General features: G+C 46.1%; 1 pseudogene; it reads left to right on the top strand.

Annotated features, from left to right (window-relative positions):
* The first annotated feature begins 769 nt into the window (after positions 1 to 769).
* On the top strand, positions 770 to 3,588 carry LOC115462057 (annotated as a pseudogene).
* Positions 3,589 to 14,007: the final 10,419 nt, after the last annotated feature.

Here is a 14,007-nt window from a genome sequence, read left to right as displayed (position 1 = left end):
CTTTTTGGGACTCCCTAACGGCAGTGGCAAGGAGCAGGATATTAAATTCTTAAGGTACTGTTAGACGCGGCTATACTGGTACAGCGGCAGAGGGGCGAAGAATAGAGTTTGGGTAGGGTCTCCGGGGTAGGATAGGGGAAGGGGGATAGATTTTCCTTTCTGTACCACTGGAGCTCTTTATAGATCTGAGTTGTCTACCATCAGTAGATCTGATTGACACTGATTTGAGGGGGGTGAAGGGAGGGGGAACTGATACAAGCCCTTGATGACAGACTGCCTCAACTTGTTCTAACGTACATTTTCACTCTGGAATCTAAATATGATCATGCTGTCAGAAGTATTTTCTTCAAGATTTGTCATCAATAAACATGATTAATTAAATATCCATAAGTGAGATAAGGGAGGGTGGAGGGGTAGGGGTTAACGGGGATAAAAGAAAACTGACAACGAAAAAAAGGATTGACAGTTGTTTGTTGCACTGTTATTGTCTCTTGTTACAGTATTCTGTTTGTATATTTCTGATGATTGTGTCAATAAACAGATTTAAACACAAAAATATGAGTGAAATAGGTTCATTCTCCGATTCACACATTCAGTTGTCACTCTGTCAAGCACACTGACTGTCTGTCACTGAGACACTGACACTCTTAAACACAGTCGCTCTGTCATACACACTAATGTAATGCTCTCACACACATTCACTCTTTGACTCTCTGTGTCTCATGCACTCTCCAATACTTTTCGACACTCTCTGTTACACACACTAACTATGTCCAGGCATGGCTCTAGAAGAGAACTCAGGGTGAACACCCCCTCAGGTAAGGAACTTGTTCCCTCAGCTTCCCCTCCCCCAAAACCCTATTTGACTGGAACACTAATTGATTGAAGGGAAGGGCACTTTTCATATATTTATTTTATTAAGTTTTCAGATTTGGGCTTTTTTCTACCATTCTCAGGGTCCTTTAGGGATACTAGAATAGCAGTGCGACAGGATCACATCCCTGCTGCAGATATAGACTATGGTGAACTTATTCATGGACCCACTGCAGTAGGAGATAAACCACAGAAATTATTAAGAGTACTAATTATTTTTAAATGAACCCAGTAGATAATAGGCCCAATATTCAGCTGAGGCAAACACTGCTAGCATTATCCCCAGGGTCTTGCATTGAATTTGTGGGTTTACGGAGCCAGCAACAATATAGCCAGTTAAATGAGATATTTAGCACTTAACCAGCTATGAACCACATAAAGATAGGACTGACTTTTGCAGACCTGTCAAGTCTCCTACTTTGGCTGATCATCTCCCATACTCCCTGTGGGGAAGCTTAAACTCCCACTCAGAGTCATAACACAGTTCTGCCCATCTCCCTCCCTCATATGGTCCTCCATCTCCCTTTCATAACACCCCTTTGTGGCCTGCCCTCTCCACTCAAATATTCCCTTCTCAGATCCTTCTTAATTTCTACTACAACAGCATTGGTACTGTAAAGAACAGCAGTATTGTAGAACTTCACGCTCAAGTGTGCTGAAAGTCACTGTTGGGTCCCCCCCTCCCTTGATGCATAGTTCCTGTTGCCATGTGGCCAGGAACCTGTAGTGACTTTCCTCGTGCTTGAGCACAAGGCGCAGTAGTGGTACACTTCTTTACGGTATGACACCGTTGCAGTTTAGTTTAGTTTAGTCCCTTAAATAAGTTCACTGTAGCTGGGACTAGATGAGGGTCTGTGTTTAATGTTATGCATAGAATAAAGGTGCAGGGTGGGGATGCACTGCTTTAAAAAAAAAAAAAAGTTGACAGAATGTAATAGCTCGCCCACATTTTGAACTTATTGTTATTTGAGTCTGTATGTAATTTTGCTGTGGACGTATCTTCTGTATTGACCTCAATAAAAATTGTTTAATATAAAAAAAGGCAAAACAAAACAAATCAAAACATAAAACCTTCTGTTACCCTCCCGCAGGAGTGGTTGAGGAGCTTAAATGGGCTTTATGCAGGCAGGAGAGGACTTCCTCTTTTGTCTTCCACTGCTTTGGTATCGACAATACTGAAGTTAAGGTGACTGCACATGACCACATATAGTAAACCTCTGAAGTTCTCTCTATCTCCACCTGCTGGTAGAGGGACATAACCCATAAGTCTCTGGATTGATCTGTTGGGACTAATGGAAAGAAAATTATCAGGTAAGAACTAAAGACTTCTGTGGAGATATTTGCCTATATATATGTCTTACTCAATAACTGTATAGTTTATGTGCATACATTCATTTTTATCCAACAGATAACAGATTTGGGAATAAGAGAATGAGAGTGTGCGATGGGCAACAGAAGGAGGAATGGGAACACAAAGACCCCTCCAGAGACAGCCTGGATCCTTCAGCTGATAATGTGGGAGATATTAGTAACGTAAGACTACCTAGCGCGAAAGAAAATACCCTAAAAGCAGAGAAATCAAATATGTGTACTGAAAAAGGGAGAAACTCCACCAACTACCCAAATTTCAGACAAAATCGTAGAATCAGCAGAAAGAGACTTTGTCAGAGCACTACATTTGGGGAAATGTTAACTGGGAAGACAAACCTGAAAGGACAAAAAAACAATTCAGAGACAAGACAAACCGTTCCAGTGTACAGAGTGTGACAGATTGTATGCATATAAATCACAACTTACAGTTCATGAAAAAGTTTCTAAAGAAAGAAAAACAACAAAATCTTCTGTACATGATAAAAACTTCAGTCAGGGAAGACATGAATTAATCAGTATTAGCAAGAAACAAGTGCATCAAATGAACCTCAAGGGAGCAAAGCTATTTAAATGTTCAGTATGTGATAAAAGCTTCACTAAAAAAAAAATAACCTCCAAATTCATGAAAGAATCCACACGGGAGAAAAACCTTATAAATGTTCTGAATGTGGTAAAAAGAAAAATTTCAATCGAAAAGGATACCTCAAAATTCATGAAAGAATCCACACTGGAGAAAAACCATATCAATGTTCTGAATGTGATAAAAGCTTCAGTGAAAAAAGTAAACTCAGAATTCATGAAAGAATCCACACTGGGGAAAAACCATATAAATGTTCTGAATGTGGTAAAAGATTCAGTGAAAAAAGTAAACTCAGAATTCATGAAAGAATCCACACTGCAGAAAAACCATTTAAATTTTCTGAGTGTGGTAAAGGCTTCAGTCAAAAAAGTAAACTCAGAATTCATGAAAAAATCCACACTGCAGAAAAACCATATAAATGTTCTGAATGTGGTAAAAACTTCAGCCACAAATGTTTTCTCAGAATTCATGAAAGAATCCACACTGGAGAAAAGCCTTATAAATGTTCTGAATGTGGTAAAAGCTTCAGTCAAAAATGTCAACTCAGAATTCATGAAAGAATCCACACTGGAGAAAAAACATATAAATGTTCTGTATGTGGTAAAAGCTTCAGTCAAAAACATAAACTTGGAATTCATGAAAGAATCCACACTGGAGAAAAAATAAGTAGCTGTTCTGAATGTGATAGATGTTTCCACACCAAATCTGGTCTAAGAAAGCATGAAAGAATCCACCATAGAGAAAAATGTTGTCAAATGTGCTAAGGCAGGGTTCTCAATCCAGTCAGCCAGTCAGGTTTTCAGGATAACCACAAAGTGTATACATGAGATAAATTTGCATACAGTGGAGGTAGGGCTCACAAATCTATCTCATGCATATTTATTGAGGTATCCTGAAAACCTGACTGTCTAAGTATATCCCAAGAACTGGGTTGAGAACCCCTGTGCTAAGGCAACTTTCCATAGAGAAAGGTTGAGCAAAACTGAAAACATCTCTCTGACTGATGACTGTGAGATAAAGGAACTTGAACAGGAAGGTGTATATCAATATCTAAGTGGAGGAAGGTACCTTGAGCTCTTCTGTCGCTTGGTCAACACTCCCAGCCTTGTAGTTTACATGAGTTCAGGTCAAGGCCAGAGATGTAGCCAGGTTTTGAGGTTAGGGGGAGCAGACTTTTGTAAAATAGGTGCCGTTTGGTGTCGGCTAGGCAGCAGTGCCGATGTTGTCGCTCAGGTGCCATGGCTGTGGCCAGTAATGATTTAACACAGACTGCCTCTGCTGTGTCCCACCTAAGAGGAAAACAGGAAGTTACATCAGGAGGCCAGACACAGCAGATGTCCCAGGACTTGCGGGAGCAGGCAGCCTGTCTTCTTAACTACAAGTAAAAATACTCAAATTGTGACCATCACCTCAGGGACAGCAGACACACTCCTTCCACTGCTAGACACTTTGTTTAAATCGTAAGTACATAAGTAATGCCACACTGGGAAAAGGCCAAGGGTCCATCGAGCCCAGCATCCTGTCCACGACAGCGGCCAATCCAGGCCAAGGGCACCTGGCAAGCTTCCCAAACGTGCAAACATTCTATACATGTTATTCCTGGAACTGTGGATTTTTCCCAAATCCATTTAGTAGTGGTTTATGGACTTGTCCTTTAGAAAACCGTCTAACCCCTTTTTAAACTCTGCTAAGCTAACCGCCTTCACCATGTTCTCCGGCAACAAATTCCAGAGTTTAATTATGCGTTGGGTGAAGAAATATTTTCTCCGATTTGTTTTAAATGTACTACACTGTAGTTTCATCGCATGCCCCCTAGTTCTAGTATTTTTGGAAAGCGTGAACAGATGCTTCACATCCACCTGTTCCACTCCACTCACTATTTTGTATACCTCTATCATGTCTCCCCTCAGCCGTCTCTTCTCCAAGCTGAAAAGCCCTAGCCTCCTTAGCCTCCTCAGATGGGCTTTTGTTTGTATGGTGACTATAGGATGTGAAGACCACTAGTCCTGAGCATTTTACTTTAGGTGACAAGGATCGCCAAAGGCAGCCCTTGCCCCAGAGCCTACTTTCAAATAGGGCCACCAAAGGCAGCTTACCCTGTCCTTTATCCTCACTTCTTATTCCCTTACCCTTAATTGTTCTGTCTGTTTACCTGTAGTATCTAGATTGCAAGCTCTTTGAGCAGGGACTGTCTTCTGTGTATGGTGTACAGCGCTGCGTATGCCTTGTAGCGCTATAGAAATGATAGATAGATAGATAGATAGATAGATAGATAGATAGATAGATAGATAGATAGATAGATAGATAGATAGCCCTTGCCCCAGAGCCTACTTTCAGATAGGGCCAAATATTTTGTGAAAACACAAAATCCTGCAAGACAACACTCAAAACCTATACTGAAAACTAACCACACCATAACAACCCTAACCCACCTATGAAAAGTCAGTGATATAAATATTATACTGGGCCTTAGAGCACCAATATACCGGCTACTGGGAAACTGGAACAAGCTAGACTGTTCCTACACAGATACTATATGCTAGCACAGGGGTGGGCAACCTCAGTCCTCGAGGGCAGCAAGCCAGTCGAGTTGTCAGGATTTCCCCAATGAATACGCATGAGATCTGTTTGCATGCACTGCCTCCATTGTATACAAATAAATCTCATGCATTTTCATTGGTGAAATACTGAAAATCTGACTGGGTTGTGGCCCTTGAGGACTTAGGTTGTCCACTCCTGTGCTAGCAGAATTCTTCACCTCAGAATATGGACAGCCTCTCTCACCTGGTACAAAATAGGGGACCACAAAAAAACCTGCAGACAAAACCTGAAATGGATACCCTCAAGAAAGCCAGACTCTTTAAGCAGGGCAATATTGCTAAGAGAGAAGCAGAAATTAATTTTCTCCTGTACTTTATAAAATAAAAATAGAAAAAAATGTACATTTAACAAAGCAGGCACATCTCAGTCCTTAAAAGTATTTTAAAAAAAACCCATTTTTCTACCTTTGTCATCTGGGAATTTTAATGTTCTAATTAAGCTGGTCTCCATCTCTTTTCCATGAGTCAGTCTTCTCCTGAATTCTTTTCCAGGTTGATCTTTCCATTTCTTGTTTTCTACCTTTTCTTCTGTCTGCTATTGATCTTTTGTTTTGTTTTATCCCCACCCCACTTTTCTTTTCTCTATGATTATATCCACCCATTTGATTTTACTCTCATTCTCTCACCTTCTAGTCTTTAGTCTCCTTTTCACAGATTTGTCTCATCTACCATCTGGCTTTTCCCATCTCCCTCATTCCCTCTCCAGCACTTCATTTGCCCCTCTGTATCTCTCCTTCCTCAGTCTCCTACTCCCCCCCATCTTTCACCCACTTCCTTACTCCCCCATTCCTAACTAGTCACCCTCTTAGCCCTCATGTACCCACCACTGCCTCTTATTCTCTCATTAGCCTCAGCTCCATCCCTGTCTCTCTTTCCTTCCCCTTGTCTCAAGGCCATGCTTCCGTCTATACCCTATGTCCTACTGTTTCTCTTTCACCGTTTTTCTTAACCCCATTTCCACCCTCACTTAACCCCTTTAGAGACCTATCCCCTTCCTCACTCGTAACTATAAAATGATTTGGCTACCAATGTTTTTAGTAGATTGCCAAATGGCCACAAGGTTTCAGAGTTGCAGGCTTTTAGTTTATCGCCTCTCTCTCCATCTGCCATGCAGGACTCCCCCCTCCCTTTTTTTCTCTACTGCCCAATCTGCCATTCAGGACCCTCTCTCCCCCTCCCCCATCTGCCATGCAGGACCCCCCTCTCTCAGCCATCCAGGATCTCTTCTGTCTCTCTTTCTCTCATGTCCCCCTCCAACATCAGTCCATTGTCTCTTTCATCCGCTCACCATCCAACATCACTTCTTTCTCTTCCCCATCATATCGCTCTTCTGTCATCTCCCAGCATCCAGCTTTACTCTGTATTTTCTCCAACCCCCTCTATCCAGCTTTGCCTTTCTCTCCCCCAATACTCCTCTCTCTTTTTTTTCCTGCTCATCATGCAACATCATCCCATCTCTCTTCTCATCCCATCGGCCCTGGCTTCGGCCCCATCCAGGACTCTCTCTCTCCCCCTCCATCTGCCATGCAGGATTCCCCCCTCCATCTCCCCCCCAGACATCCAACATCACTCCACTGTCTCTTTCACCCCTTCACCGTCCAACATCACCTCTCTCTCTCTATTTCCATTCACATTGCCCTTTTGTCTCTCGTCCCTCAGCATCCAGTTTTACTCTCTTTCTCTCCTCCTCCCCTTTGCTTGTCCTTCCCCCAGTACTGCTCTCTCTTTTTTTTCTCCTGTTCATCATCCCATCTCTGTTTCCCTCACCCCTTCATTAGCCCTATCTGTCTTGCTCTGTCTCTCTCTCTCGTTCTGTCCCTCCTGGTCACTCACTGACATCTCCCCTTGAAGTCCTCAGAGTCCTGAAACAACCATGAGCTTAGCTTCCCTTCCCTGACCTGCTCCTGGCCCTCATGTACTGGTTCCCCGACTTGGCTGCGAAGTAACACAAGAAAAGCGTGCGTGGGGTCATAGCTCTTTTGAGCCGCTGCCGGTTTCCTCCCCTTCCCTGACCTTCCCCTCGCTTATTGGTTCATGCCGTGACTGCCTCCCTGATTTGGCTGTGAAGTAAAAGTAACAAAAGAAAGAAAGCCATGCACGGGATCATACTAGCTCTATGTGTGCTGCTGCCGGTTTCTCTCCGCCCTCCTGGGAAACCGGCAGCAGCGCACATAGAGCTGCTATGACCCCGCACACGGCTTTCTTTCTTATGTTACTTTTAAGTTACTTCACAGCCAAGTTGGGGAGGCAGTTGTGGAACGAACCAATAAGCGAGGGGCAGGTCAGGGAAGGGGAGGAAACCGGCAGCAGCGCAATAAAGCTGTGACACTGCGCGCGGCTTTCTTTTGTTACTTTTAGTTTGCAGCCGGGTCGGGGAGGCAGTAAGCAGCACGAACCAATAAGTGAGGGGCAGGTCAGGGAAGGGAAGCAAGCTCGCGGCTCTCCCTGCTTGTTCCAGTCCGCCCGATCCGGCTTCTGCCGGCTTGTTCCAGTCCGCCTGATCCGGCTTCTTCCTGTTTGTTCCAGTCCGCCTGATCCGGCTTCTCCCTGCTTGTTCCAGTCTGCCTGATCCAGCTTCTCCCTGCTTGCTCCAGTCCGCCTGATCCAGCTTCTTCCTGCTTGCTCCAGTCTGCCTGATCCAGCTTCTTCCTGCTTGTTCCAGTCCACCTGATCCAGTTTGTTCCAGTCCGCCCAATCCTGCTCTCCCTGCTTGCTCTAGTCCATCCTGCTTGCTCCAGTCCGCCTGATCCAGCTTCTTCCTGCTTGCTCCAGTCCGCCTGTTCCAGCTTCTTCCTGCTTGTTCCAGTCCGCCTGATCCAGCTTGTTCCAGTCCGCTCGATCCTGCTCTCCCTGCCTGCTCCAGTCCATCTGCTCCAACCTGTTCCAGTCCGCCTGATCCAGCTTCTCCCTGCTTGCTCCAGTCATTCTGCTCCAGCTTGTTCCAGTCCGCCTGATCCAGCTTCTCCCTGCTTACTCCAGGCCTTCTGCTCTAGCCAGCTTGCTCCAGACTGCATGATTCAGCCTGTTCCAGTCCATCTGCTTCAGCTTGTTCCAGCCTGTTCCAGTCTGTCTGCTTCAGCTTGTTCTAGTCCGCCAGCTCCTGCTTCAAACCATTCCAGCTTGTTCCAGTACTGCTGCTGTGCTCTTCACCGCACTCACCTGCTCCTGCCTGCCTGCTACCCAATCCACCTGCTCCTGCCACTCAACATGCCTACTAGCCAATCACCTGACTGACTGACTACCACCCACCCTGAAACCTGCCTGCCTCCCAGCCCATCTTCCTACCAACTCATCACTCCCCTGCCCAACTGCTCACCTGCTCACCCTCAGCTGCCTGTCTCCCAGCCCACCTACCTGCCCTGTGAACACCTCAGTCACTACTCATGGCCCCCAATCACATCCTATTCCTTGCCCTGTCCCTCCCTAATCTTTTCCCCCTCCCACCGCTGTATACCACACGATCTCACTACCCATCCCTGTCCTCTTCTGTCCTGCTCACTACTGCAATACCCTACCTACCCCTGTCCCCCACCACCTCCTCCTCCTTCCTAGCTCTCAACCTTCAACACCTCCTTCCTGCCATGAACCCTTCCCCTTTCCTCCTAAGCGCATCCCTTTTTCGTCGCCTTCGTCACCCTTCCTCACCCACCCTTCTCCGCACTCTCTTGCTCCTTCGCCTGCTATCCGCGGGTGACATCAATCCCAACCCAGGTCCCCCACACCTGTCCTCATCCTCATCTCATCTATGCAAACGTCCCCGCGATATCTCCAATCTCATCTCTATTCCCCTCCTCCCCTTCTCGTGCGCCCTGTGGAACGCCCACTCGATCTGCAACAAACTTCCCTTCACCCACGATCTCTTCATCTCCCATTCCCTTCAACTGCTCGCCCTAACTGAAACCTGGCTCACCCCTGACGACTGTGCCTCAATCGCAGCCCTATGCCACAGAGGTTATCTTTTCTCCTATTCGCCCCGCCCAGTTGGCCGCAGTGGCGGCGTCGGGCTACTACTTTCGCCCTCCTGCAGTTTTCAACCTCTCCACCTACCTCAGTCTCACTGCTTCTCATCCTTTGAAGTTCACTCCATCCGTCTGTTCCACCCACTGCCCCCCTGATAGATCCCTCCCTTCCTTCCTTACCGACTTCGATGCCTGGCTCTCCATTTTTCCTGAGCCCTCATCCCCATCCCTCATTCTTGGTGACTTCAACATTCACACTGATAACCCATCCGACTCATATGTTTCTCAATTCCTCACTCTTACCTCCTCCTTCAACCTCCAACTGAGCCCTACCACCCCTACTCACAAATCTGGCCACTGTCTTGATCTCGTCCTCTCTTCTACTTGCTCACCCTCCAATTTCTGCGTTTCAGCTCTTCCTATCTCTGACCATCACCTAATCACATTCACACTTCAGCACCCTCCCCCTCAATCTTGCCCAACACTAACTACTACGTCCAGAAATCTCCAGGCTGTTGACCCCCCCACCTTATCCTCTCGTATCTCTGACCTTCTCCCTTCCATCATGTCCTCCAAATCTGCTGACAAAGCTGTCTCCACTTACAATGCCACTCTCTCCTCTGCTCTAGACACCCTTGCACCGTCCATCTCCCGTCCCACAAGGCGTACCAATCCCCAGCCCTGGCTGACCCCTTGCACCCGATACCTTTGCTCCTGCGCCCGTTCGGCTGAACGCCTCTGGAGGAAATCTCGCGCCCATACTGACTTCATTCACTTCAAATTCATGCTATCCTCCTTCCAATCCTCCCTATTCCTCGCTAAACAGGACTATTACACCCAACTGACTAATTCCCTCAGCTCTAACCCACATCGTCTCTTCGCCACCCTGAACTCCCTCCTCAAAGTGCCCTCCGCTCCAACCTCCAACTCTCTCCTCAATCTCTGGCCGACTACTTCCGTGACAAGGTCCAGAAGATCAACCTCGAATTCACCACCAAACCTTCTCCTCCTCTTCATCCTATAACCCACTCTCTCAACCAACCTACCCAGGCCTCCTTCTCCTCTTTTCCTGCTATCACCGAAGAGGAAACCACCCATTTCCTCTCCTCCTCGAAATCCACCACCTGTTCCTCAGACCCCATCCCCACCAACTTACTTAACACCATCACTCCTACTATCACCCCCACCATCTGTCATATCCTCAACCTCTCTCTCTCCACTGCAACTGTCCCGGACACCTTCAAGCATGCTGTTGTCACAACACTCCTCAAAAAACCATCACTTGACCTTACCTGTCCCTCCAACTACCGCCCCATTTCCCTCCTACCCTTCCTCTCCAAGATACTTGAACGCGCCATTCACAGCCGCTGCATTGATTTCCTCTCCACTCATGCCATCCTCGATCCGCTTCAATCCGGCTTTCGCCCCCTACACTCGACAGAAACGGCACTATCTAAGGTCTGCAATGACCTGTTCCTCGCCAAATCCAAAGGTCACTACTCCATCCTCATCCTTCTCGACCTATCTGCCGCTTTTGACACTGTCAATCACAACCTACTTCTTGACACACTGTCCTCCTTTGGGTTCCAGGGCTCTGTCCTCTCCTGGTTCTCCTCTTATCTCTCCCATCGTACCTTCAGAGTACACTCTCATGGTTCGTCCTCCTCCCCTATCCCGCTCTCTGTTGGAGTTCCTCAGGGATCTGTCCTTGGGCCCCTTCTTTTTTCAATCTACACCTCTTCCTTAGGCTCCCTGATCTCTTCTCATGGTTTCCACTATCATCTTTATGCTGACGACACCCAACTTTATCTCTCCACACCAGAAATCACTGCGGAAACCCAGGCCAAGGTATCGGCCTGCTTATCCGACATTGCTGCTTGGATGTCCAACCGCCACCTGAAACTGAACATGGCCAAGACTGAACTTATTGTTTTCCCATCCAAACCCACTTCTCCTCTCCCTTCACTCTCTATCTCAGTTGATAACACCCTCATCATCCCCGTCTCATCTGCCCGCAACCTCGGTGTCATCTTCGACTCCTCCCTCTCCTTCTCTGCGCATATCCAGCAGATAGCCAAGACCTGTCGCTTCTTCCTCTATAACATTAGCAAAATTCGCCCCTTCCTCTCCGAGCACACCACTCGAACTCTCATCCACTCTCTCATTACCTCTCGCCTTGACTACTGCAACCTACTCCTCACCGGCCTCCCACTTAGCCATCTATCCCCCCTTCAGTCCATTCAGAACTCTGCCGCACGTCTTATCTTCCGCCTTAACCGATACACTCATATCACCCCTCTCCTCAAGTCACTTCACTGGCTTCCGATCAGATACCGCATACAGTTCAAGCTTCTCCTACTCACCTACAAATGCACTCGATCTGCAGCCCCTCCTTACCTCTCTACCCTCATCTCCCTTTACATCCCTACCCGTAACCTCCGCTCTCAAGACAGATCCCTCCTTTCAGTACCCTTCTCCACCACCGCCAACTCTAGGCTTCGGCCTTTCTGCCTCGCCTCACCCCATGCTTGGAACAAACTCCTTGAGCCCATACGCCAGGCCCCCTCCCTACCCATCTTCAAATCATTGCTCAAAGCCCACCTCTTCAATGTCGCCTTCGGCACCTAATCACTACACCTCTTCTCAGGAAATCTCAACTACCCCAACTTGACATTTTGTCCTTTAGATTGTAAGCTCTTCTGAGCAGGGACCGTCCTTATTCGTTAATTTGTACAGCGCTGCGTAACCCTAGTAGCGCTCTAGAAATGTTTAGTAGTAGTAGTAGTAGTAGTAGTAGTAGTAGTAGTAGTAGTAGTAGGAAAGGCTTAACCTGTGGCACATAGGCGCCATTTTCTTTGAAAATCTGTTTGGGGGAGCAACCGCTCCCCCTGCAACTGGTCAAGGCCACAAAGTGATCCACTCCTGGTGTTCTCCCTTTATTCCAGCCAAGCAGTTTTAACACCAGTGTAACTAACAAAAGGAAAACAGCAAGCAGATAGTGTCCAAAACCCAAAAGACTCCTACAAGTCTTTTACCCATTACTTGCTCACCAGAGGTATCCAGTCCCACTTCAGATGTGCTCAACAAGCTTCTTTGTGCAGTCTTCCCCCTCCACTATTGAGGGCTGGCAGCTCCCCGCTCCAATAAGCTTCTTTCTTTGGCTTCCCAGAACTGCCTTTTACAGTACCTGGAATTCCTTTAGCAGGCTTCCTATTCCAGTTCACTGCCCTCTTTTTCCCAGCCAGAGTTAGGGTTACCTTTCTCTCTATACTTCATAACTTCCAGGTGGGAGAGAGTGACACCTTCCTCTTCCCAAGTGCTTTTTCCTCTCTGCCCTTCTTACTCAAGCCTGCCTATTTTCAGCTAGGGATGGGACTGTTTCCTCCCCCTAGCTTTCCCTCCTGATGATGCACATCTTGCTTTTTCCACCTGTTATGGTATAAGCCAATTGTCAGAATTAAATATGTAGCAGAGTTATTGATTTTATCAATATAAAAAATGCAGCTTTTAAAAGATGTACTGAAACTGCATTTCAATACCTTCTTTCCCCTTTTTCCCTGGGAATTTCTGGTAGCAGGGCTAGGCAATTACAAACACTTAACAGAGACAAAAGGTAGCTTTCTTCTCCTCCCATCTGAAACAAAGCATGACTAGGTGGATACCTGAAGGCTCATCAGGACATCTCCGAAAACCAAAGACCCAAGAGAAAGAAAGTCTGGAGAACCCATTGACAACAAAGAACTCAGAGGAAAACCATAAACAAAACATTTGCCTGTCATCAGAGGTATACCTGCCCCCTCCCATCAGCTATCAGATAAATGGATGCCAGGACATCTGCAGAAAGGAAAGACTTATAATGTGATCATGTGAACAGACTACAATAACCATAATGCCTTGCAAGTTATCCAGTGCAAACCAGGAAGAAGGTGCTGGGACTCTGTGATCATATCCTCCTGCAGCTTGCAAGATATAAAAGATAGAAGCTGTTCCAGACACAAGCAGATTATCTCTTCAACTGCAACTCATCCATCACTGCGGAAGCCCTGCTCCCTGCTCCTGACCACATGGCTCATCACAGCATGCTTGTGACAAAGACTCTCCTGTAAGTTAAACTGTAACCTTAATTTTTAAACTGGCTACCTTACTTAAGTACAGATTATCTGTAAAGATCTCTTAAAGGAACTCTCTCTCATCTGTAACCTTATTTATATGCTTGCATTAATCATATTATAACTTAATAAACCTTTTTGAAGCTAAAAATATAGTCTCTTTGTGTCCTGGGTGCATACCTTTAAATCTGAAACGCAGGACACTGCATTTCAACAGAGATAATATTTAATTCATTGCAATTGTGATTATTGTTGCTTTAATTAGCAACTGGTGGAGAATACACATATATATATATTAAATTATAAACATTAGTGAGTGCTCTAGAGCTCTTTCCCCCAAGATAAATCATTTCTTGTAACATTTTTTATTAAATCATTTCTTGTAACACACCCAGGGGAGCAACTTTCTCACTGAGGCTCTCCCTGGCTGCCAAACAAGGTAACTCCACCTCTAGTTTAGGAGGAAAAGTCCTAATCCTTAATCCTGAGGGCGTTCAGGTTTTTCTTTCCCTCCC

Source organism: Microcaecilia unicolor, chromosome 2 (genome assembly GCF_901765095.1).
Source record: "Microcaecilia unicolor chromosome 2, aMicUni1.1, whole genome shotgun sequence".
Classification (NCBI taxonomy): domain Eukaryota; kingdom Metazoa; phylum Chordata; class Amphibia; order Gymnophiona; family Siphonopidae; genus Microcaecilia; species Microcaecilia unicolor.
This window is presented reverse-complemented; position numbering and strand designations above follow the sequence as displayed.